The 24918-nt window shown below is 53.3% G+C and overlaps 2 protein-coding genes across 51 annotated transcripts in view; one reads left to right on the forward strand and one right to left on the reverse strand.

The window, feature by feature from the left end:
• ANGPTL2 (angiopoietin like 2) overlaps positions 1 to 1794 on the reverse strand; it is a 35423-nt gene extending 33629 nt beyond the window's left edge. The window contains exon 1 of the mRNA XM_001501670.7: positions 1194 to 1794. The gene's annotated coding sequence lies outside the window, so the exon portion shown is untranslated. The remainder of the gene's footprint in view (positions 1 to 1193) is intronic.
• The window catches only part of RALGPS1 (Ral GEF with PH domain and SH3 binding motif 1), a 309544-nt gene that overhangs the window by 208640 nt on the left and 75986 nt on the right, over positions 1 to 24918 (forward strand). The window lies entirely within an intron of this gene.

The raw sequence follows: 24918 nt of genomic DNA on the forward strand, positions 1-24918 counted from the left end.
GGCACTGTTATTATCCCATTTTACAGAAAAGGAAACCGAGGCTTAGCGAGGCTCATGTTCTGCTAGAGTCACTTGGCTCATGAGGAGAAGAGCTAGGATTTGAACCTCACTCATGAGCACTGCCTTACTCTGTCTCAATTTGGAAAAATGCATGTGGGGAGCATTTGGCCAGCTTTGGAAGTGACATTCTCAGCTTTCCTCAGAGCTCCTTTTCTAAGTAACGTAAGGAGATCCTTTTCTAAGTAACCAAACTGGCCTCTGGGAGCTCTCGTAATCCCGCAGCAGAGGCAATAGCTGACCCGTGACACACATCACAGAAGGAGAAGGGAGGGATCAGCAAAGAATTTCTGTTTGGAAATGTTATCTAATGCTGAGCGCTTTCAAGGGACTCGGAATCTGCAGCCCGTGCTGTCCCCACAGTGGGGTGCCAGGAAGCCATGCTCCCCTCTTTCCTGGCCAGGTACAGCCTGCTGGAGACCTGGGTACTCTCCAGTGCTAGGAGAGAGCAGGCGTCCTCAGACATGCAGGGAAAGCCAGGGCAGCACTTCGCCCCCAGTGACAGTGGAGAGATCTCTGGCCGCCGTGTCCCTTCCCGCACTGGACGCCTCAGCTCCTCTCCTCCAGGCTGAGGCTGTGAGCAGAGGCTGCGCGGCTCCTGGGAGCTCGCTGAGCAGGGGCTCCCAGTGCCCGCAGGACAGCTCTGCTTTTGCTTTAGCCTCGGCACCGTCTCTAGCTGGGGTGCGTAGGAACCCCAAACTTAAAAACGACTTCCCGAGTCCTCGGGCTACCCCTGCCATCTGCGGCTCCTTCGGTCCACTGCCCCTCTCCAGTACACACCTACACACAAGCACACACTCACGCGCACACTTGCCAGCTGCCAAGCTGTGCCCAGGAGCTGCCTGCCTTCACCCCAAGACACTTTGTCTGAAGAAGAGTGGGGCTTACTGCTGAAGCCCTCGACACCCCAGCCCGTGATCTTATGTCCCCAGAACACCACCCTCTGCCCAAGTGTCCACAGGTCCTGCCCAGCAAATGCCTTCTTTGGCTTCAAGTGAGGGCAAGAGTGACCCCATCTGGGGTCCCGCTACACACACACCCCCAGTGGAGGGGTCAGGGTCCTTGAACCCTGAGCCAAGGGGCCAGCCGCTGCTTCTCACCCCTTGTCCCTCGGAGCCACGGAGCCGGCCCCTTACCTCTTCCCTCCTGCTTGGCTCCGGGGCAGCTCCTCACATGCTTCACCGCGGCCGTCAGTGGGGCAGCCTGTCCATGGCCCCCGGGAGGGGTCCCTGAGTCGCAGGCCGGCCAGCCGCCGAGCAGCGCTGCCTCACTGGCCTCTGTTCGCTCTGCTCTGCCTCCACAGCAGGGCTCTGGCCGAGGCTGGGCCGGGGGCTGGCCGGGGGACCTGCTGGGGCACTCACAGGCTGCCTCCTCTTGCAGCGGGGGCCGGTGGCTGCCTCAGGGCCATGCTCTGCAGCCCGGAACTCAGCAGCACTGCTCAGGGCTCGGGGTCCATCCTCAGGCCGTCTACAGCAGCCTCATTTGAACTCCTAACTCCTTTGTGGAGCCTTTACATGCTGCCGGAGGAAACTGTGAGCACAGCCTGACCCTGGTTGGCTGCAGGCACTTCTCTCCACCCACCAGTGCAAGAGGATCCCCCAGGCCCCAGAAAGGCTCCCGGCCTCCCCTCAGCCCCAGACAGAGGCGGGCCGCCCGGTGATGTCACACTAGCTCCGGCCCCAGCTGGCCTGGCCCCTCCCGCCCAGCCCGCTTTGGCGGCCTCCGCGGGCCCCCTCCTTCCTTGGCACGAGCAGCCTGGCCAGCTCTGCTGCCTGGCCCGCCCGCTCCCAAAAGCCCGAGCAGCTCCTGGTGCGCTCTGCTGAGGCTGGGAGCTGCCCCTCTAACTCGAGTAGTGGGTTTAGATCCACTCCAGCTGTGCAGGCAGCGAGCTTGTGGGCAGTGGGGAGCCAGGTCCTCCCCCTGGATCCCTCCCTCCCCCGTGCACTGCCCACAGGGCCCCAGGTGAGCAGGTGGGGCAGCCCGCACAGATGGCCTCTCCCCATCAGCTGCCCTCCTTGGAGGTCTCACTCTCACCTCCAGACCCTGGGGAGGGAACCCCAGGCCGTCTGCACAGAAAGCAGCAGGATCTGTGCTGTGAACGCTAGCAGGAGGCAGTGGCTGAGACAGTGGAAATACAGCAGGCTGCCGTCGGGGCGGCACCCAAGAAACGCTCTGTCACTCCCTACCTGAGTGGCCCTGACTAAGTCACTTCACCTCCCTGGGCTTCCCTTTCCTGCATCAGTAAACAAGCTAAGACGTAATCTCCCCCAAAGGGCTGTGGTGAGGATTCTGCGAGGCCACGTGGAAAAAGGGCTTGGCATGGGGCAAGGACGCCTCAGTGGACTGAACTCAGAACTCGAGTTGGGCAGGCCAGGGGTCGCACTCCCACAGCCTCTGTTGTGACCTCCTGTCCGGCTCTTCGAGGAACACATAATGGGAGTCCATCGGGCTCCTGTCACTGAGTGGAGCTCATGAATGTTTATAGAGTCAAAGCAAGAAATAAGGAGACAGCACCAGACCCCACAAAGTGAGCCATCCTACCGGCTTGGCACAGGCAGGCAGAGGAGGGAGGAGGGTGAATCTGGAAGGGAGCAGCCGCGTGTAGGTTTGTCCCTCTGCCAGGACACCAGCCTGTGAAATATTGGTAGTGACTGTTATTTCCTTTAAAGAAACTTTTTTAGTGATGATGTTTGGGTACAAACTGGGAGAGAAACTATCTTGGGGTTCTCCCCCAGCCCCTAAGCGCAGTGTATCATGTTCGTGGTTCCTGGGCAAACTGATCCCCCACACGCCTCCCTCTCAGGATTGCCGCTCCTGTCTTTTGCCTCAGCTTCTCGCAGCCTGCTCAGACCTTCTCCCTTTTCCGTCTGTCAGTCCCATCCCTTTTTGGAAGGTGAGTCTTTACCAGAAGATCCCAGCATCTTACAGGTCACAAATTAACCAGACAGCTGGATTGCACAGAAACCCTGCCCACACCCAACGTGCCTTCTACACTGTGCATTCTCCAAAGGGCCTGGAATGTTCCCTTTGGGCCATGGGGGGCCCATGGTAGTGGGGCCGTGGCAGGCTAGGGGCTCGAGATCAGCAGAAGCACATGGGATGGGGCTGAATTCTTCTTGAGCTGCCCCCTTGACAGCGTGGAGGCTGGAATATGTCCTGTTTTCCCCTTCCTCCCCGCTCTCTCTGTGTCTCTCTTCTCTAGGATGTGTTTATTGGGAACCTGCTCTGAGTCAAAACCAGGAAGCCAAAGTCCCTGTTCCCACAGAGCTGACAGTCAGGAGGGGAGACAGATGGACAGACTAGGGTACCTGAGAAGTGCTGGCACAAGGGGACTATCTAAGCAGGAGGCCTGGTTACGCCTGGGCAGGGAGTCAGGGCAGGCTCCCTGAGAAAGTGGAGCTTCAGCTGAAACCTGAAGGCGGGTCAGAATTTGCAGGTGGTCAGGTTGGAGGAGGATGGTGTGGGCAGAGACAATAGTGTGCGAAGACCGTGTGGCAGATTGCCTGTTCAAAGATGGCCCCAACAACATCTCCAGGTCCATGATGAGACCTTGACACTCCTCCTGTTGAGGTGGGGTCTTTGCCCCTCCCCTTGAATCTGGGCGGGCTTGATTTGTTGGTAACTGATAGAATGCAGTGGAAGTGACACGACCTGCCTCCCAAGGCTGTGGGAGAAGGGGCTGTGCAGCTTCTGCCTTGTTCAGTGGGATACTCTCTTTTGGAGCCCTGAGCCCAGCTGGAGCCTGAGATGTCCAGCTGCCTGGAAGCTGCCACGCAAAGGCCACATGTAGCATAGATCCCAGCTGGCAGCCAGCATCATCCCTCAGATATGTGACGAAGGATGCCTCTAGATGACTCCAGGCCCTAGCCATTTAGCCACCCCCAGCTGGAGAGTCTTCCTGCTGAGGCCCCAGATTTGGGGAGCAGGGATGAGCCATTCTGCTGTCCCATTATCTGAATTCCTGACCCACAGACTCCATAAGGAGAAGAAAATGGTTGTTTTAGGCCCCAAGTTTTGGTGGCGTGTTGTTACACAGCCATAGTACTGGGAGCAGCCTGGAGGTGAGAGCAGATGAAGGGAGTTCTTTTGAGAGCTCATGGAAGTGCAGTTTGGAGGAGAGAAGGGGAGCGTGGCGGAAGATGAGGCCTTGTTAGAGGTGGGACTTTATCCCAAAGGTGTCGACAGCCACTGAAAGGCTCTGAGCAAGACGGTGTTCTGACTTGCTTTTATTCTTAAAAGGCCCCTGAGTTGTTGAGTGGACTGGATTGATTTTTAAAAAGGGAGTGATAATCTTCATTCCTCAGGGTTAGTGTAAGGATGAAGATGAGGCAGCTACAGCACTGAGCACGATGCCTGGCACTCAGCATTCCTCCATTGCTCAAGGAACAGGGGCTACTTCTGCTTGCTTCCCTGCTCCCAACTGCTGCCCACTCTTACCCAAAACATCCTCATCCAGCTTCCAACTGGATGGCTCCTGCATCCTGGACCCCCCCCCCCCCAAACTCCTCAAGAAGCCCCATTCCCACATTTCCTCCTACCTGTTGGACCAAAGCATTGTGTGACTAAAGCATTTGAGGAGAAGGGAATCTTCATTTTTCTTTTTATAGTTTTTATCAGGACGAAAAATGTGTGACGTTTACATGGTGGTAGAATACAAAAAATCTCATTTGTGTCTCACAGTTTGTATAAATGATTTCATGTCTCGTCACCTTTCTGACAGTTACAGTTTTTTTTTCTGTTGGGAATGTAGGGATGTTCTATGAGCTACTGTGTATGTGGTGTGTGTGTGGGGGGGGGTGGATAATGTGTTTTATAGAGGGGGTGCTTGGGAGGGGGCTCTGCTGTGTCTTACAACCTCAGAGTCTTATCAGCCTTTCAAGCTTCACATATCCCAAATTGAGTCTTTTTCCTTTCATCACTTTTTAAATGGCTTCCCACTGTTCTCTGGCCTACACTGTTTCTGATGAGAAGTCAGCTCCCTTCCTTACTCTTGTTCCCGTGTACATAGCCCGTTCTTTTCCCTCTGACTCCTTTTAAGATTTCTCTTTGTCTTTGATTTTTGGCACTTTGTGGTGTGACTAGGTGTGGTTTTCTTTGTGGGCTTCACTGAGCTTCTTGGATGTATGGGTTGATGTTTTTCACTGTTGGGGAATGTGGGGGGAATTTGGGGCCATTACTTCTTCACATATTTGTCTGCTTTATTCCGTCTCCTCTCCCTTTCCGGAACTCCATTTACGTACTTGGTATTGTCCCAGTCCACTGAAGCTCAATTTATTTACTTTTATCTTTTTTTCTCTCTCTGTGCTTCAGTTTGGATCCTTCCTATTACTTGTCTTCAAGTTTGCTGATCCTTTCTTCTACAGGGACTAGTCTGCTGTTAATTTCATCCAAAGTGCATTTTATATCAGGTACTCTATTTTTTGGTTTTAGAGTTTCCACTTGGTTTATTTTTAGAGGTCTCATTTCTCTTCTGAGATTCTCTATCCACTCATTCATTCTATCCTTCATTTCCTGAAAATCGTGTGCTTATTTATAATAGCCATTTTAAAGTCCTGACTTACTAATTCCAACATCTGAGTCATCAGTGGGTCTGCTTTTATTGACTATTATTTCTCTTGATCGTGAGTCCCATTTTCCTCCTTCTCCACATCTGTAATTTTTTAATCGTATCCTGGACATTTTGCATGATACATTGCAAAGACCCTGAGTTGTGTTGTCTTCCTCTGAGGAACGTTGTGTTGTGCTCTGGCAAGCAATTAAACTGCTGGTGTATCCCTTTGATCTTGTGGAGGCTTGATTTTTAGGTTTTGTCAGGCAGGTTTATTTCGGTTTTGCCTGTGGTCCTAGGGTATAAGTCTTAGTCCTGGGCTTACTTGTGAGGCATAGGCTTTCTGGGATTAAATTGAAAGCCTTAAGTGTTTGCTAAGGCCCTTTAACTTGGCAGGACTTGAGCTCCGAACTCCATCTTCCTGGCACCTGCTGGCCTCTCTGCCTCCTGGCTACTGCTGTCTTTTGGGCTCCTTGGAGTCTCTCTTAACACACACACAATTTAGGGGTTAACGAAGGAATTTGTCCAGTAATTTTGGAGCTCCCCCTTCTGTGGTTCTCTTCTTTCTGGCATTTCCCCCTTCATTTTCCCATGCTCAGTGTCCGACCTCTGTCTCTTCTTCCCAGCTGGTCATACTGCTGCGTTCTGTTTTAGTTCTGTTGTCCTGTGTCTCACCATGAACTGAGAAGTGCCCTGGTGTGCTTCCTATCTTGCAAGGACCATGTCTCCTCCAGTTTCTGTTGCTTTGGGTTGTTCTCAGGTGCAGTTGTTTTCGTATATTGTCCAGATTTTACCGTTGCTGTTGACCAGAGGGTTAGTTTAATACAGTCTACTGCTCCATTTCAGGAACTGGAATTCCCCACATCCCAACTGAATTTGTCTGCTCACCCAAACCTCCTGTACTCCTGCTGCTGCTGTTGTCCTACCATAAACCCAGCCAGCTGGTTGGTGGTTCTTTTTTTTTTTTTTTTTTTTTTTTTTTAAAGATTTTATTTTTTCCTTTTTCTCCCCAAAGCCCCCCGGTACATAGTTGTGTATTCTTCGTTGTGGGTTCCTCTAGTTGTGGTATGTGGGACGCTGCCTCAGCGTGGTCTGACGAGCAGTGCCATGTCCGCGCCCAGGATTCGAACCGACGAAACACTGGGCCGCCTGCAGCGGAGCGCGCGAACTTAACCACTCGGCCACGGGGCCAGCCCTGGTTGGTGGTTCTTAATTCATTTCTCCGTCTTCCCTGCTCTTGGTCACAGTCTGTTAGGAAATATCAGCGCCAATAATTCATAGGTTGGTTCAGCTCAGTCTACCCACTTGGGCACTAGAAGTTGAAAAAAATGTGTAGTCCCCATAAGCCTTGTTAAAGCACCTTAGGTAGCTACCTGTGATGTGTTAGACACCAAGCTCAACATTTTACAGGTATCTTTTTTCCTCCCCTCAAAACCTATGAGGGAAGTATTACCATTCTGTTCTATGAACAAGAAGACTGAGGCTTACAGAGAGGTTCCTTGCACCAGGCCACACAGCTAGGAAGTAATAGGACTGGGATTAAGACCTACGTCAAAGCTAGCAGGAACATGGTTATCCTGAAAACAAATTGCATTTCTTCGATTCTGACACACTTTTTCTTGTTTTTAGATCTCTGAAATCAGGATGCCTCTTAAAGTTAATAGCATGTCAGGGTTTAATTGGCAGCACTTTTTCTTTTTTACTAGAACATGATGCAGTTATCAGTTGACGACTTCTCAGATTCAAGGAAGTGTGGCAGTTTTAGTGATCAAGGCCCCAGTGAAGTTGACCCATGCTTGAGGGACAAAATGGCAAGGCCCCTTCTCTCCTGGTCAGCTGGTCTTGGAAAGGCCCAGAGGAGTGTCTGAGCATCAGGAAGCCTGTGGAACTGCCAAAAGCCTCCATCCATCCAGATTTAATAAAGCAGCTGCCTCTAAGCTGAGCATGAGCCCGCTGGTCCCCTCCTCTCCTGGAGGCACTGTGGTCAGGTCCTGTGCCTTGCTGCCATGCCTGGCCGGGGAGCCACACTTTCTCTGGCCCTGGTACAGCATCACAGAGGACATCCAGGCACCGTGGAAAGCCCTTTGAGGACACTGTGTCTGTTAAATGCTTGCCAAACAAGTCTATCCCAGTGTCAGCACAGGGCACATGCTCGGTCACAAAGCAGCTCTGAGAGCCTGTTGTTAGCCTGCGTATGACCCGTTTCATTCCCCACTTCTCACCCCACCTGCCAGGGGACAGAGTCAGGGCAGCACTTCTCCCCAAGTCTGGACATCACCTAACAGTCGAACACTTTTTATATTTAGTCAACCAATATTTATTAAGCCCCATCTGAGCAGCAGAGTTGGGCTCGAGATCAATTTGCCCAAAGCCAGTTTCTAAGACTTTTAATAGACTGGTTTTCATTTTGTCTCCATAACAGTATTTTGAGGAATGTTTGTTTGGTCTCGTCCCTGCTTTCGCATCTAGAGCTGATGCTGGGCCCCTCCCAAGGGGGAGACTGGGGAGCCTGGGGAGCTGGAGCGAGGAGAGAGTTCAGTTTAGTTTGCTGGCTTTCTTTATGTCTTCATAATAAAAACTTCACGGGAATTTTCCCAAGCTGGTTAAAATCATCCCCATCTGGGGAGGGTGAAGGGGCTGACTAGGCACGTGTTGTGGTCTGGGATGGTAATTAGTCTTTGGGTGGTGAACATGGTGTAACGACACAGAAATCGAAATATGAGGATGTACGCCTGAAATTTATATAGTGTTATAAACCAGTTACCTCAATAAAAAAAATTCACAGATAAAAGACAAATGAACAAATAAATAAAACAATTTCAAAGATACAAAAATAAAATCATTCCCGTCCTATATACATTTTTTGAAGATTGTTACTCCTGGAACGTTGTATCAGACAAGACCTTTGTCCCAAACAGGAGATGAGGGACTGAAGGCAGTTTTATGGTCTGTGAGGGAGGACCCCACCCCCTCACAGATACCTGCTGGCATTCTCGCCCCAAGGATCAGGGGGCTGTTGCTGACCTAGCTTATCTTTCCTGGGGCCCAAGGAGGCGATTGGGTAGATAAATGAGGTTCTGGCAAGAGACTGATGGTGTGAGCTTCTCAGGCACAAGGCCAGGGTGGGGTCACCAGGCAGAGGTGCCGGTGCTGGCAGGGAGGTGGGCCCGTGTCATCAGGGAGGTCAGAGGGCAGAGCCTGGGACTGCCTTGTTCTGGGCTCTGAACGGAGCATCTCAGCCGAGACCTGGCACACAGAAGCACGCGCTTGATGCCTGTTGAATGGCTGCATGGGAACACTAGCCTTCAAAACATCCTGTCTGTGGCACATCCAGGGTTTCCGACTCAGGGTCTGGGGGCTAGGGCAGCAAGGGGTGTCGTTTGGGAGTCTGGCTAGGAGGGACTTCAGGGAGAGATCTGAGGAAAGACAGCTCCCCTGACATCGTGAGGCTGTGTCCAGACCACTGAGGTGCCACCCTTGCCTCGCCCCAAGCTGTCTCTGGGGTCCCAAGTAACTCCCCACTCCACTGTCCACCAGGGCTCCCAGGTGCCCCGCCCTGGCCCTGCCCTCCCGCTTCCCCACTGCTGCAGGAAGGAAGGCAGCCCCTGCGATGGGCCCCGGTGCCGTCCTGCCAGATGGGGGTGGGGCAGCAGGGGACGTGCGCTCCCATTCCTGGCGAGTGCAGGTGGATGCCTGTGGTGTTCCCAGCACACAGCAGGGCCAGTTCCCAAAGTGCTTTGGCATGTGGGGCAGGCAGCGGTTATGCCCTTTGACAGATGGGGAAAGTGAGGCTGTGGAGAAATGACGGTTCTTAGTGTCATCGTCCTTTATGAAGTGTTCTCTCTGAACCAGGCCTTGTGCTCGTCCTTCGCCGCCCGACCTCGCCAGATTTGCCCAGCGTCTCTGTCAGGGCGCTGCGCCAAGCAGGCCCCACCGTGACGCCCAGCAGCCCCGGGCACCTGCCTCCTCGGGCTCCTTCCTCCAGTGAAAGGAGTGAAAATCCTCTTCTGTGACCGTGCTGGTATAGCGACAAACACGCTCATGTTTGCATTAAAGCATTTCCCAACCTAAAATTTCACCTTCATTCTCATTTTAAAAGGAGTTAGAGTATTTACGTGAGCCCCTAAAAGTGTGGTGAGCCCCACGCACTGCCCGCTGTGCCTGAGGGACGACTCGGCCCTGGCTGTGAGTCCACACTCCCTTATCCACAAATCCAAAAACTCTAAAAAAAAGACCAGCAAGCCTTTTTTCAAAAGTCCGGCACAAATTCTTTTGGTGGCAAAATCCGACATGAATTGACATGAGGTTCTGTGTGGTCTTTGAACTGCTTAATGTCAATATCCACATGTTTGTAGGGGGCTGCCCTGGCTCCACGGGGCCTGGGGCGCTGGACAACATGGGGCCTATGTGCCACGTTACAGTGCCAACCGGCCCCCTGCCCCGTGTCTCTGATGCTTCACTGGACTCGTTTGCACGCAGGTCTCTCCTCCCCTCCTGGACTGTGAGTTCCTTGTAGACAGGGCTGTGTTGTGTTCATCTCTGTGGATACACATATGAATCATTTCTCTTTAAAGCTATCATTTCCTTTTTCTTAATGAACCCAGAGGGAGCTGCCATTCATAAACTTCTCTATAGAGGGGATGAAAATGGAGTGTGAGAGTGTAATTCCGCTGCGCCGGTGCCAGGGGCTCTGGAGTTGCTTTCCGTAAGCACATATGGGGGGTGCAGGGCATTGCACTGAGGTCTCTGGAGGAAGAGATGGGAGACAACTTGATGGAAATAATAATAGGTTATTGGGTGCCGAGCGCTGTGCTGAACACCGCTGTCAGTTATCTCACTTATTCTCCCAGCAGCTCCGTGAGGTGGGACCATCGTTGTGCTCCCGTTAGAGCTGAGGACAATAAGGTCTAGAGACGTTAAGTAGTTTGCCCAGGGCATCCATAGGAAGTGACGGAGCAAAGACGCAGAGCCAGACACATGGACTTCAGGGCCATGATTACCCACTGTGCCACCAGGGTGGCACCTGCCTGCAGCCTGGCTCGCAGAGAGTAGCGCTGAGCCTCAGGCCAGGGAGGGCTCTCCGCGGAGGCTGGAGGAGCTGTTTCAGGACACTCGCAGGACCCGGGGCTCTAGCAGGGCTGAGTGGGGAGATGGGGCCACAAAGCGCAGCAAAGGGCACACCCATTCAGCTATTCTACAGGTGTTTACTGAGCACTGACACGGTGCCAGGCGCTGGGGACACAGGGTGAACAAGGCACATGTGGCCCCTGGCCTTTCGAAGAAGATGTCTCTTCGGGGAGGCAGATAATGAAGAGATGAGATCATTTCCAAGATGGAACCAGTTACTGGAAGAGGGAAGGATGGGGCTCGTGGGGAAAGGAAGGAGGCCGCTTCACAGGGTGCTCAGGGAAGGTTTCCGAGAGGGAGGGTCCCGTGAACCCGGGCCCCAGTGATGGGAAGGAGGCAGCCACGCAAAGGGAACAGCATGTGCAAAGGCTGGGGGATGGGAATGAGCTTGGCTTGGCTGAGGAATGGAAAGGCCAGTGCAGCCGAGTGGAGTGGGCAAAGTAAGAGAGGCTGGCTGGGGCAGGTCCTGTAGGGCCCCGTGGGCCAGCGAGGCCGAGGGTTTTATTCAGAGCGCAGCAGAGGCTCCGGGAGGGGTGCAATCAGGAGATGATATGCTCTGTTTTGCATTTTCTCCGTGTCTTTCTTGGTCCTGGATGGAGAACGGTCCAAGGGGAAAAGAATGGAGCTGAGAACACTGTTAGGAGACTTGAGGGGCTGTCCAGGTGAGAGGCGAGGGGACTGGCATGAGGGCATTGTCACAGAGGCCGTGACCAGTGGCTGGATTCAGGATAGCTTTTAGAGGAGGAGCTGACGAGAACCTGGCACAACTCTAACACGGTGAGGATCAACCTGCACTGTTCAGCACCTTGAAGATTTGCCACTTGGGATCCCTAGAAATACAGAGTTCTATGAAGGAGGTAGTGACCCACAGTCAGGACTGCCATGTCCTGTTGGGCAGTGCACACCCTGACCAGCTGTACATGACAACCCTGACCACAGCCAGCACTGACAGTTGGGCAGTGTTGGGCACCATCTTCCAGGAGTGTGGGGAACAGGTCCAACGAGGAGGCTGGAGTGAGGAGACCCCAGCCCTGACATCCCCAGAAATAATAAACAGTTGGAAGTGGACTAGGAAAGTCCATTTTCTTATCCCACTTCTTGAACTAGTTTGTTTTCATCCTTGAGGTAGCTCCTGAAACATATGCTGACAGGGTTAATATCCAGAGGGACAGGGACAGCTCAGGGTCCCCTTGGGCTTGCTGGAAATTATTTTCAGCAAAGATCCACAGCTCTGCTGCCCTAACCCTGGAAGGCGGAGCTTTGCAGCAGGCCCTGCCAGGGAGAGGAAAGAACTTTGTAGCTGTGGCCCTTGAAAGTCAGAATGGTTTCTTTCTGCATCCTCTCTGGTTTAAGACTCGCAGATGTGCCCTGGGTTCTCCGCGTAGTCGGTCTGGGACGGCGTTTCAGGGGCACCCCCCCAGGCCTGCAGGGAGTTAGGGCGGCTGGTGCGGGCCACTGACATCAGCCCCCCGGCCCCCGGACCACCCACCGCCCTCCCTCTCCTCCTCCTTGTGCTGGGCCGGGTACATCCCAGCTCTGAGGCTGGCACCCTAGAGGGCAGGGGCCAGGTTTCCCCTGTGCTGGATGTTCTCCGGAGGCTGCCCCACACCTGCTCTTTGGCACCTGTCCTGTGCCCGGAGGCTGACACGTATGGATTGCCTCAGGGGGCTCTCTTGCCTTCTGGCTTCAGATTGGGTTTGGCCAATGGCAGGTGCCAGCAGGAGATGAGGAGATGAGGAGAAAGTGAGGACAGGTGTATCACCAGCTGCCTGCCTGCTGGACCGTGGCTGTCTTGGTGGTGTGATGACAGTCAGGCAGGCCTGGGTTTGAATTCTACCTGTCCCTCTCATTAGCCACGTGACTTCTGAAATTTACCTGTCCTCTCCGCTTCTCAGTTTTCTCATTTAAAAACTGGATATGGTAGGGGCCAGTCCTGTGGCCGAGTGGTTGAGTTGACGTGCTCTGCTTAGGCGGCCCAGGGTTTCGAAAGCTGGTTTGGATCCTGGGTGTGGACATGGCACCGCTTATCAAGCCATGCTGAGGCAGCATCCCACATGCTACAACTAGAAGGACCTACAACTAAAAATACACAACTATATACCGGGGGGATTGGGGAGAAAAAAGGAAAAATAAAATCTTTAAAAACAAACAAACAAACTGGAGATAGTAATACTACCCTCCCAGGCTGGCTGGGAGGAATGAGTGAATAATGTGAGGGCAAATACCCTACCCAGCGCAATACCTGGTACACAGTAGATGCTCAATAAATGCGCTTCTCTTCCTTCAGTAAGTTGGAGCCCCATTATCCTGGGTTTCTGACACATTTGGGTGCTCTGAAGATTACCAGTCATTTTGTATCTCTCCAGACAGCATCCTGTAGTTGCCCCTTTTTGGTTTGCTCATTTGTCACTGCTCCCAGAACCACTCCAGCCAAGCCTCATAGCCAACAGTCCTTTAGTCAGAGAAGTGCTGCCCTGCCCTGCCTTTGTCTGCAGCCTGTGTAGGAAGTCTGCTTAACCAAAGAAAATAATCCTTTTTACATGGTGGAAAGTAGGCTTATGGAGGGTGCACGTGTATTTCCAAAAATAACTCGTAATGTTTGTTGAGTGCTTATTGATCCTCACAACCACCCCATGAGGTGGGTTCTTTTATTATTACCCAATGTGCAGATGCAGAAACTGAGGCTTAAGTCGCTCCTTGACCTGTCCAGGGTTACACATGAGGAAGTGGTGGGCTGGTGTTGAACACCAGGCTGGCACCGGGAGCCTGCCCCGTCACCCTCTATCACTGGGAAACCTCAGCTCTCCAGGCCCCAGGGACCAAGCCGTTTCAGATAACCAAGCTGACTAGAAAGCTACAAGGTTATCTCTTGGAACACCCAAAGTTGTAAAATTTTTATCCATTCTCGTTAAGCAGTTTGCACAGACACGCACTCATGCCTCCGCTAATCACACCACCGAAAGCTCTTCGTGACTCGTGGTCTTGAATGGACCAGCCTTGCTGCGGGCCGCCTGGGCGGAGGGCACTGTCTGCAATGCCCTGGAAGCTCTGCGAGCACCAAGCAGCTGTGTTGTTACCTTTCCAGCTCTTCCTTCCGTGGTGGCCATCACGTTCCTTTTCCGGCCCCTGTCCTCGTCCTGATTGGTTGCGTCTCGCCAGCTGAGGTCCCACAAGTCTGATAGAATTATTTCTAAACAAGAGTAGCTGGGGACTACGCTCATCTAAAGTGCTCTCCAGTGAGTAAAGTACATGAGATTCAGTGCCTGAACTTGGCCACATCAGTTGTAGGTGCTCAAAGGCCTTTGGGATTTACAAGATCTGTGCTCTTCCAAAATAGCTGCCATCTGTTACACACTCGCCCTGTGCCTGGCCTGGTGGGAGGCCTTTTACATGGCTTATTTCATCGAATCCTCAAAAACAGAACCTTCCAGGAGAGGTTCTATTTACTGTTTTCTGTTTTAAGTGATGAAATAGCTCAGGCTCAGAGAGGTTAGGGAGTCTGTCCACTGCCACACAGCCATTAAGTGGCAAAGCCAGGATTAGGCTCTGGGCCTGTCTGAATCCAAAGTCCATAATTATAACAGGCTTTATGCTCTCAATTTCCCAGCAGTGTGAGGTTGGGCACCTTCGGGAAGCTCCCGACCCTCATTTCTTCATTTGTAGGACGTTGCTGTTAATTCCTGGAGTTGTTGTGAAGGTTGAGATATTCGTGCTTGACACTCCATCCCTTGTGCTCATCACCTCAGCCCGTGATTCAAGCTTTAGTGGCTTCAGAATGACCCGAGGGTCTGTTAAAGCACAGTTGGCCGGGCCCCATCCCAGAGTTTCTGCTTGCGTAGGTCTGGAGTGGGGCTCGAGAATGTGCATTTCTACCAAGTTCCCGTGAGGCCCATGCTCTGGGAACCACTGGTCAGGATAGATGAGTTTGCCAAGGTGAGTCTGGGTGGCCCAGCAGTGACCACAGCCTGCGTCTGACGGCTCTTTCATGTGTGCAGAAGCTGGTCATGGGTCAAGCAGGGAAAGAGTGCTGTGGCCTTTCCAAGCCAATTCCTGGAGCTGGCTTGATGTTTCTAGTCTCGCCCTCCCGTCTCCCACACCAGAATGCCCGAGTGCCATTGACCTGGGAAAACGTGGTGTTGAAGCAGCCTGCTGATGTCCTGATGTCCAGACTGAGAAACAAGGTTCATCTGACCGATGTCATTAGCGTGTCCCTGATGTCCAATTGCTTTCCTGGTGCAGAATAGGAAATAAAAGGCACATGAAAAAGATAAGCAGTCATCTTGTGGAAATGACTTCTATAAATTGTCTCCTCTCCCCCCAAATAAACCTTCTGAAGCGTCACTGTGGCCAGGTCTACTCTCCTTCACAGTTGGAAATTTCGGTTTGTTATATGATGATGTGATGCTGTTCTCTCCTCCCCCAGCAGGCTGTAAGGGCCAGGCGGGTCACCTCGTCACCTCTGGGTCCCCACTGCCCAGCACAGTGCCTGGCACACAGCAGTGGGTGTGCAGCTGGCATTGCTGTTGGATAGATAAGTGAGGGCCCTGGTGGCACAGTGGCGGGTGCTAGAGTCAGAGGGACCTGGCTTTGAGCCTGAGGCCTGCCCTTCCTAACTGGATGGGCTTGGCAAGTAACTTACCATTTGTACCTTCGTTTCCTCCTTGCTAAATTGGGGATAATAAAAAGAATAGCTGTATTTCCTAGGGTTGTCATGAGAATTAAAGTAACGTAAGGTATCCCAACTGCCTGCCACGTAGTAAGTGCTTCATTTTTTCTCCATCATCATCGTCGTCCTGCCAGGCAGGCCACTGTGCTGGTAGAGAGTGTGGAACCAGACTTTCAGGTTGAAATCCTGGCCCCACCACTTACTAGCTGTGTGGCCTTGAGCAATGCCTTCACTTCTCTGTGCTTCAGTGTCCTCATCTGTGAAGTGAGGACAAAAAGGCACCAACTTCACAGAGTTCTTGTGACCAGTAAGGACATGGCAGAGGGACAGGAGCCTGTGGAGAGAGCAGCTTGGCCACATGAGGTGGACATGGGAGGAGGAGGTACAGTGCACCGCTGGGGGCTGCCTTCTCCTGGATGCCCACCCTCAGCCCCACCACCCCAGGAAGGAGAAGAGCAGTGTGGCAGGGGGCACTCCCGGGTAAAGAAACATCCCCAGGCTTCTGCCGCTGGAAACCCCTTCCTGGCAGCCCTTGGACGAGCAGCTTGCTCTTCAGCTGGTTTTGATTACTCTCACGAGCTCGAGAGCGTGCTGCGGTGGCGTTCCTCTCCGCAGAGCCGCCTTTGCCTGCACACGTCACCCCTTCCCGCTACCTGCCAGGCTGGGGCTGTGTAGGGCGGGTGCCGCCCCCGCCTGCTGACCACAGGCCTGCCGTCACCTTTCTTCCTCTGCCAGGCTTTCTCTGGGCAGCCCCGGGCCTTGGCCCTCCTCCCCGGCATTGTCAGGGAGGCTTCCAGCACCTTAAAATCCACTCTGGGGGACCCTCCCCGTCCTCTTGAACATGGAACCCAGGCCGTCCTGGTTTCTATGTGTGCAGAGCGTTTGGTAAACAGAATGCTTGAGCCCTGACTTGCTGGAAGGGGCGAACCCCAGGCGCTTGCCTATTTTGGGCCTCTCCCCCACTGAGGGCTGTGGTCAGAGTGCTCATTTGGGCACCCCCAGCACCCACCATGGGGGTCGGAGGGTCGGCCGGAGCAGTTTTGCCTTCCTGTCCTGCTAGAGTGTCGGCCCAGCCTGGGCTCCTGTCCCCTGCCCCCCGGGCTGCGCCCAGTGATGCCTGGTATCCACTTAGCAAATGCTCTTGTCCCGCTCCCCCCGTGAATGCTGTGATTCAGCACACACAGAGAGGAGCTTCTCTCAAGAAAGAAAGTATTCACGGCCACCATCCAGCCCCGGCAGGCGCCGGGAGACAGCTGCCGGCTCCTGCCCCGCCAGGATGGGAGGGCCGCCCACCCCCACACACAGAGGGGTCTCTCCTGCTCTCCTTTTTTTTAAAGACCCACAGTCTCTTTTGGTTGTTGGACCAAATGCAGTTTGAATCTGTGTTCAGAACACCTCATTAATAAGTAGCAGATTAATAGTCTCTTGGAATTAAGAGAACACCACCCATTCAACAAAATATGTGTTGTGGGCCTGTGTGTGCCTGGCGCTGTGCAGGCTCCTCTGCCACGGCCGGAGCCCTGAGGACACTGGGCCAGTGGCCTGTGATCCTTTCCTACCCAAGACCCCTTTTGTGCCTCCTCTGAACTCTGTGTTTTGAAAACACATATAAATAATAATAGCAGCTGTGTCTGCTGTGAGGTTTATGGTGACTCTGTGCCCGGTGCAGTGTGAAGCTCTTTATTATCTCAAGGAGCCCACAGCCCCTTGTCGTGGGTGCGATGATGCTAATCTCCACTGTGCAGATGAGGAAACCGAGCCCTGGCAGAGTCGAAAGTCCTGCTCAGGGTCGCTCAGAATGAGGTCTTGCTCCCAGAACTGACTCAGATCTTTGTTTCTTTACTCTTGCAATACAAACCCTCTCTGTGAAACATGCTACTTGTACTAAGTAAAAACAAATGTCTTATCTCCCTATTGATAACAAATTCTTAGCTAACCAGAGCTTCTGGACAGCCGAGAGGAACTACATGATGTTTATTGGAGCAGAACCGAGATGATGGTTTGTGCCCCCCGCCTCCTTTGACACCCACTCCTGTGAATCCAGGACGGGTGTCACCGTGAGGAAGAGAGAGCATTCTAGACTCACAAGTGTCGTCTTCTTTTTTAAAGATTTTATTTTTCCTTTTTCTCCCCAAAGCCCCCCAGTACATCATTGTATATTTTTAGTTGTGGGTCCTTCTAGTTGTGGCATGTGGGACGCTGCTTCAGTGTGGCCCAACAAGCTGTGCCATGTCTGAGCCCAGGATCCAAACTGGTGAAACCACGGGCTGCCGAAGCAGAGCACATGAACTTAACCACTCGGCCACGGGGCTGGCCCCACAAGTGTAGTTTTGAGATGAGGAAGTGCCAAGTGAGGAGGCTTTAGGAGAGTCCTTGCGAAGATTGGGGTGCCTCCTACCGGAGGGGACTGGGCATGTGATGGACTGCAGAACCCTCAGGCCCACCATGGAGCCTGGGAGAGCCCCCGTGGAGCTGAGGGTAGGGGGCCACATCTCTTTCAGTCCCCTGCTCCCTCTCTGGGGAAGAGGAGAGGGTGGTTGACACGTAACCCCATAGTGTGGGTCATATTGAACATAGAAACTGGTGTCCCTTTCAGGTGTAGAGATTTCTGAAGGTGGGAATCTGTGGAATCACCAGGACTTGAAAGGACTTGGGTATCTGAGAAGGATGGGTTCCACCCTCCCATTCCAGCAGTCTGTGGCCCGCACTCACACGGCCCAGAACTACCCCAGATGTTACTGTGTCTCCATGTCAAGGGGACAGAGGCTAACAGCAGGGCAGGAGCTGCGGCTACCCAGGTAGCCACCCCATCAAGCAGTGGGTCACCCCACCTAGAGAAGGGGTCAGGACATGTGCCCCTGGTGGCAAGGAGAGGAGGCCTGGCTGCTCTTCAGCGATGGAGGGGCCAGAACAAAGCTGAACACATCCCTAGGAGACCCAGACCACCACTTGCATGGAGACGACCCGCTCACCAGGGCCACCTGCATCAGAGGGAACCAGACCAGACCAGGTCTCTCCCACCACTGACGGGAGACACCTGCGTGAGCAGATCACGCTTCCTCCAGAGAGAGTGGGCTATGAGGTCTGCCTGAGTCTGACAGGGGTTAGAGGAAGCTCAAACTGACAAGAAGGGAGACTTGGTAAAGGGCACACCACTCTGCCCACCTCCTCCAACCCCCCGGGGAGAGTGGAGGGAAGACGGGAGAACAGACATGAGCTTTGAACTGAGTGTAAATCAGGTCTTCACATAAACGGAACCAAGTCTTAACTCTTGAGATGCAACTATGCTAATAATGGAAAGTGACTGCAAAGGTACAGAATCTGACCATATTTCGTCTAGGGACCAGCTGTCCAAAATTGGAAAGGGGAGTCAACACAGCATGCTTGGGCAGTGGGTGTTGGAGAGGAAGAGGCGTTTCATGTTTGTATCCCCAGTGGACTCGCATTCCTCCATAAACTAGTACTGAGCTCCATCACCCAACAACCCCAGGTTGGGAGTCACTAGTCTGGCCGCCTGAACTGCCTACAGATGCCCAGAACAGCCAGGACTGCCCAGGGATTCTCTACTCTCTGGTTGCGAGAGGTGCGGCCAGCTGCGGCCGGAAGTGCTTTGTCTGAAAGATTGAGGCCACTGGCACTGCCAGCCACGGCAGCTGTGGGGGGGTGGTGGCCTGGTGAGTGGGAGAAAGAGAAAGAAGGAAGCAGGAGGTGGGGTCCCGTGAGTATCACTGCGCACTGCCCTCCTCCCGGCACTGCTGGGGCTTTCTCATGCCTCCTCCTCACCACTGTGCAGCCGAGTTGTGGGGCAGTTAAAGCCTGACCCAAGTGTCCAGAAGAATTCAGGGTTCAAATCTCAGCTCACTGTGTACAAAGTGTGTGCCCAGGGGGCCATTCGACCTGAGCCTCACCGTCCACCTCTGTGGAGCAGCGATCCAGCAGAGCCCTCACAGTAGGGTTTTGTCAGGATTCGGTTGGGAGAAGCAGGTGAAACGCTGAGCTCAGTGGTGGTGCAGGGGGATGGGGGTGGAAGCATGCACACCTGTGAGCTCTCACCAGCATCCTCGTCATCGTCTCTGCGGGAAGGTGTGCTTGCTCATCTCCATTGTTATGGGGGAGATGCCTTCATCCTGTGGTCAAGGGTCAGGGTCAAGGTTGGGGGTAGGGTCAGGCTGCCTTCCTCCACACCCAAGCTCTTTTCTATAGCTTGCCAGATAGAGTCCGTGGATGTCAACACTGCCACTGACCTTTCACCACCATGGAGCTTGTCCCCCTGGAAGGGAAGCAGCAGGGACTTAAGAAATTGGAACCTGTAGACTCCATGGTGTAGAGGAAACAGGTGGTCACGGGAATGACCCCTGGCCAGGGGATTTTTATCTCAGCCTTGGGAGGCAGTCTGTCTTAGTTTGGGCTGCTATAAGAAATACCATAAACTGGGTGGCTTGTAAACAACAAACATGTATGTCTCAAAGTTTTGGAGGCTGGGAAGCCCAAGATCAAGGCCCTGGCAAATTCACTGTTTGGCGAGGGCTCTCTTCCTGGTTCACAGACGACCAGCTCCTCACTGTGAACGCTGTGGAAGGGGCGATGGAGCTCCCGGGGGTCGCTTTGATAAGGGCACTAATCCCATTCACGAGGGCTCCGCTCTCAGGACCTAATCACCCCACAGGCCCCGCCTTTTAATACCGTCACCTTGGGCATTAGGATTTTAACAGGTGAGTTTTAGGGGGACACATTCAGTTCACAGCAGAGTTGTATTTTTCAAATGTCCTGTAATGAATAGTAATTGAGTATGACAAAAAGCTTAAATCACACATAGATAACTGAGATAACTGCCTGTTAGATAGGGTCACCCATGAGGATGGCCGTTCTCTTTGTCCGCCCAGCATTCATCTTCCACCCACCACTGACCCCAGACGACTGCCCCAGACCCATCTGGTCCAGTCACAGTACCTCATCCGCTCGCCAGACTGGTGGCTCACACTAGGCCAGTTGGAGTTTTTGCCTCTTTTGTTTTATTTTGTTTTCTGAAGCCAGAGAGAGAGAGGCCATCTCTTCCTTGGTTACAGAGCTGTCATATCCTAACTCCACAGCTGCCAGGGCCCTGACCTCTGCCCCGTGGAGAGTCTGAGTGAATGAGGCAGGAGCCAAGCCCTGGGAGGAGCACCAGTCAAGGGTAGAGTGAGGTTGTGCAAGCAGCCACCGGCTCTAGCCCCACGCCCAGCCCACTCTCTCTGGGCTGTCCTGGGGCTGCCTGGATTTTGAGGTGCAGCCCCTGGCCTTGTGAGCCATTCTAGATTCTCAAAGTCCTTCCCCCTTTTTAAGCTGGTTCCAGGTGAGTTTCTGTTACTTGGAACCAAAAAGATTCTGACTTATACATCCTTTTTCCCCTTTCTTTCATTTAAGAAATACTGACTGAGAGCCTGTGGTGTAGCTGACACTGAGCTGGCCCTGGGGAGATGCCGTGGGCAGAGCGGGCATGGTCCCTGACCCTGGGGGCTCTTGGCCTAGTGGGGGCATTGTTGAGTAACCAACAAGCAGAGATTAAGGGGTCAGGCAGACGTGGCTTTGAACCCCACTCTGTCACTAGCTGGCCAGGTGACCTTGAGCAAGTTGTTTAGGTTCTCTGAGCCCAGGTCCCTCCTCTGTAAATGGGGCCCACCTAAGGGTTCAGGGAGATGTGATGTGGAGCCAGTGGGCGGCCCTTGGAGAACGGAAGCCACTAATATCGTTAGGTTAGAGTGCTTTAATTACAAAGCCGAGGAGAAGCCCGAGGGGGCCAGGGATGGCTCTGCAGGGCGTGCTGCATGAGCCACGAACTGATGAGTAGGCCTTGCCCAGGCAGTGGGGACAGCTGGCACAGCGAGCATGTGCTCGTTTCATTAGAATTATGTGTTATGATACGGCGTAGCATACTAATCCTTAGAATCAAAACATTCTTGAGTGTTAGAGCCAGAAGTTGCAGAAGTTCCAACCTCCTCATTTACTGAGGAGGAAATGGAGCCACAGAGAAGAGCAGCAACTCATCCATGGTCACATTAGTAGTAAACAGGAGCCCAGATCCCCAAATCCTACTCAGTTTGGGAAGTGCTTCTTGATCGCCACCAGCCATCAAGCTACCAGCGGGAATGAGGAGTTGGCCCAGGGAGCTGGGAGTCCCAAAGAGAGAGGGTGAATGGGCACTGGTAGTCACAATGCCCATGCGAGAGGTGGAAACCAGAACCATCCTGGGCGCGGGGTCACCCCAGGGAGTAGGTGTGGGACAAGCTCACAGATGCTGCACTCGTACGTAATCTGGTTGTCCAGGAAGCCCTGGAAAGAGAGTGCTTCCTGCCAACTGTCAGCCCTGCAGAGCTGTGTATCCCCTAGAGGTCTGCCACCATGGGACCTCGGGCCCCTCAGCATCTCAGCGTCCCTGTCTGTGAAGTGGGTGTAATAATGGTAGCTCCCTCCAAGCCTTGCATGCAGACTCCAGGGAGCTCCTGGATGCAAGTAGAGCCCGGTGCCTGACATCCACTCGGAGCTCAGCTAGTGGTACCTACTAGTTTAGTATTAATGCACTAGGATGGTGGCTCCTGGTGCGTAGGCAGCACTTTCATTGGCTGAAAGTTCTAGTTCAAACCTGATCTGAATTCTTCATGTTTTTATTCTGCTTCTGAGAGATGAGGATCCCTATTTTGGATCCCACAGGACTGTTCTGTCTCTCTCTCTATGTAATCTGCTCCCATGGCTTGGCCCCTGAACCTCAGCTGTCTGTCCTTACAAGGGATGGAAGACGATCCCTCCTGGAGAGATGCTTCCAGACCTCGGGGCCAACAGTGTGTTGTCTGGGCTCGCCCCGCCTCAGAGGAGGGTTTGGCCAGAAGGTGGGTCATGCTGTCCTGTGCTGACATGAGGCAGACCAGGTGAGACAAGAGTTGACAATCTACCCTGTGCCCTCATCCCCGGGAGGCTGCTGGTGCAGCCTGTGGCCAGGAGAAATTTCCAGACCTGCCATTCCTGGGTCACTCTGACCAGGGAGCCCCAAGAAAGTTGTGACTGCCAGGGCTGGGGCAGACTCACCCGTCCATACCGCCCCATCTTCTCCTTCTCTGGGCAGGGGCACCCTACTCAGCAGCTGCACAAACACTCCTGACCCCAGCCTGTGCTGTGCCTGCCTGTGCTGGCCGTAGAGGCCCTAGGGACAGAACCAGTAATAGAGACCTGTGGGGGGTGGATGCCAAGTAGCCAGTGGTGTGATCCATCGGGGGGTGAGAGCTCGAGAATCTGTCCTGGGCCATGTGTGGGCAGCGGGAGGTCAGCAGAGCAAGGGCAAAGGAAAGGAAAGGCAGAGCCTGCTTCAGCAGGGATTAGGCTGGGGAAGGCCCAGGCTCTGGGGTCAGAGACAGGCACAGGTCCCAACTGTAGTCGCTACATAACCTCCCTGTGCCTTGCCATACGTGGAACGTTGCTGTGAGGATCCAGTAAGACAGTACAGTGTCTCCCCAACCCTTGGGCATTTGTGACCATCTTCGCTGTTCCTACTAACTTCCCTGCTCAGTTTTTCTCTTTAAATCTATTTTGTTCTTATCCGTGATCTCAAGGGTTTGATGTGCTATAGTTTTTCTAACACATGCTAAAATAGATAGAAACATCCATCCTGGGCCAACAGGATCCCCTCAGGAGAGCGTGTCCATGCTTTGGGGAACACAGAGATGACACATGCTGATTGCTTGTCTTGGCACTTGGCGCATGGTGCGCTCTGAACAGCTTCTATACTATTATGATTATTGTTGTTGTTGTTGCCATTGTCATGGCAATGTGCCCGTGGGAGGGAAGGAAGAGGAAGCTTGGACTCTGCCAGCCCCTCTTCTCCACCCTGGGAAGTCCATCCTTTTCCTTTCCCTGCTTTTCTTCCCGCCTTAAGACTTGGCTCTGGGGTTCCCCCGGAAGGTGGTGAGGCGTGGGAGTGCCCGACTGCTGGGGTCAGAGGTGCGGGCTGTGGCTGTCTGTTCCCAGACCCTGGAGCCAGCCCAGCAGCTGTGTTAAGTGATAGTTCTGATTATATGTGGTCAAGAAGGGCCTGGACAGGATGTACCCTGGGCCAGCAGCAGCCCCTGTCTCCTGGGGCGTTCCCGGAAGGTATCTGGGGTGTCCAGCCTTGGTGACTAACTGAGTTGGGACCCTTTCCACTTCGACTGAACAGTGAGTCCCCTGGGGCCTTCCACCCAGGGAATGGCCCACCAGCACCACGTAGTAGCCTGTGGTTGGCTTGTGTAGACCACTGTGTTTATGCGAAGGACACACCTCTATCCGGAGAGTGCTTGTTTCACAACAGCAGGACTACACGCAGTTGTTTTTCTCATTATGCTTTTCCCTGTTTTCTAGGATGGACATAAATTCCCTTTTTAATCAGAAATGTTCTTTTAAACCTTAAAAAAATAAGATAGTGTAGATAGGGAGACGTTAAAGATATCCAGATAAACGTGGGGTCAGCCAGGGAGTTCATGCTGGAGGAGATGGGGCGAGGGTGGGGGCCCTGGAGGGAAAGGAGGATGGAGAAGGGGTGCAGATAGACGAGGGGCAGAGCAGGAGGTGGAGGTCGTTCATTTAGGAGGCAGAGGGCCTGCAGCGAGGACAGCTGGGGGTGGGGGTGGTAGGCAGCTGTTGGGGAAGACCAGCCACCAAAGGGAATAGGAAAGGGACAAGGAAGGGCAGGGCAGAGGACTGGGCCGAGGGCCCTGCAGCGGTTGGACATCGGGGATTTGGAGGGAGGGCGGGTCAGCAGCCCTGGGTGATTTCCTCCAGCAGCACTTGGCAGCCTGTGCAGTGGCTGGGAGATGCCTCCTGAGGTCCATGCAGAGATGGGGCTTTGCTGGCCTGTTCCGGACCCGGGGCTGGAGGTACGAGTGAGATTGGGGTTCAGGTTGATCAACCCTAACAGAAAAAAACAGGGAAGAGATGAACTCAAGCTTGAGATTTTTGTGCCAAACTGGAATTCCTACTTACTCAACCTTCAAATATTTTTGAAATTTTAGAGATCCTCCAGCCTGCAGCCCCCCAGAGCTGCCTCCCTGCCTAGCCGTGTCTCCCTTTCCTTGCTCAGAAGCCACCCTCGGGGGTTTCCAGCTCTGGCATCTGTAGGTCCCAGATTCAGATTTCATGGGCAAGGGAAACCTCAGAAAGAAGGTTTGGAGACTCTCACAAGGCCACCAACTTTTTTTTTGGATGATGAGTAAAGAAAGATAAACTATCATTATTTCTTAGAGGAAGGAACTTTGTTTTTTTTTTTTTTTTTGGTGAGGAAGATTCGCCCTGAGCTAACATCTCTGCCAATCTCCCTCTCTTTTTTGTATGTGGGATGCCTCTACGGCATGGCTGATGAGTAGCGTTGGTCCATGCCTGGGATCCAAACCTGTGAACCTGGACCAATCGGAGCCCCTGGAACTTTAACCACTCGACCACGGGGCCGGCCCCAGGAAAGAACATTTTAACACCAATAGTGTAAGCAGGGCTTAATCTCAGAATAAAGGATATTTTTTGC

This window comes from Equus caballus, chromosome 25 (genome assembly GCF_041296265.1).
Source record: "Equus caballus isolate H_3958 breed thoroughbred chromosome 25, TB-T2T, whole genome shotgun sequence".
Taxonomy (NCBI): Eukaryota; Metazoa; Chordata; class Mammalia; order Perissodactyla; family Equidae; genus Equus; species Equus caballus.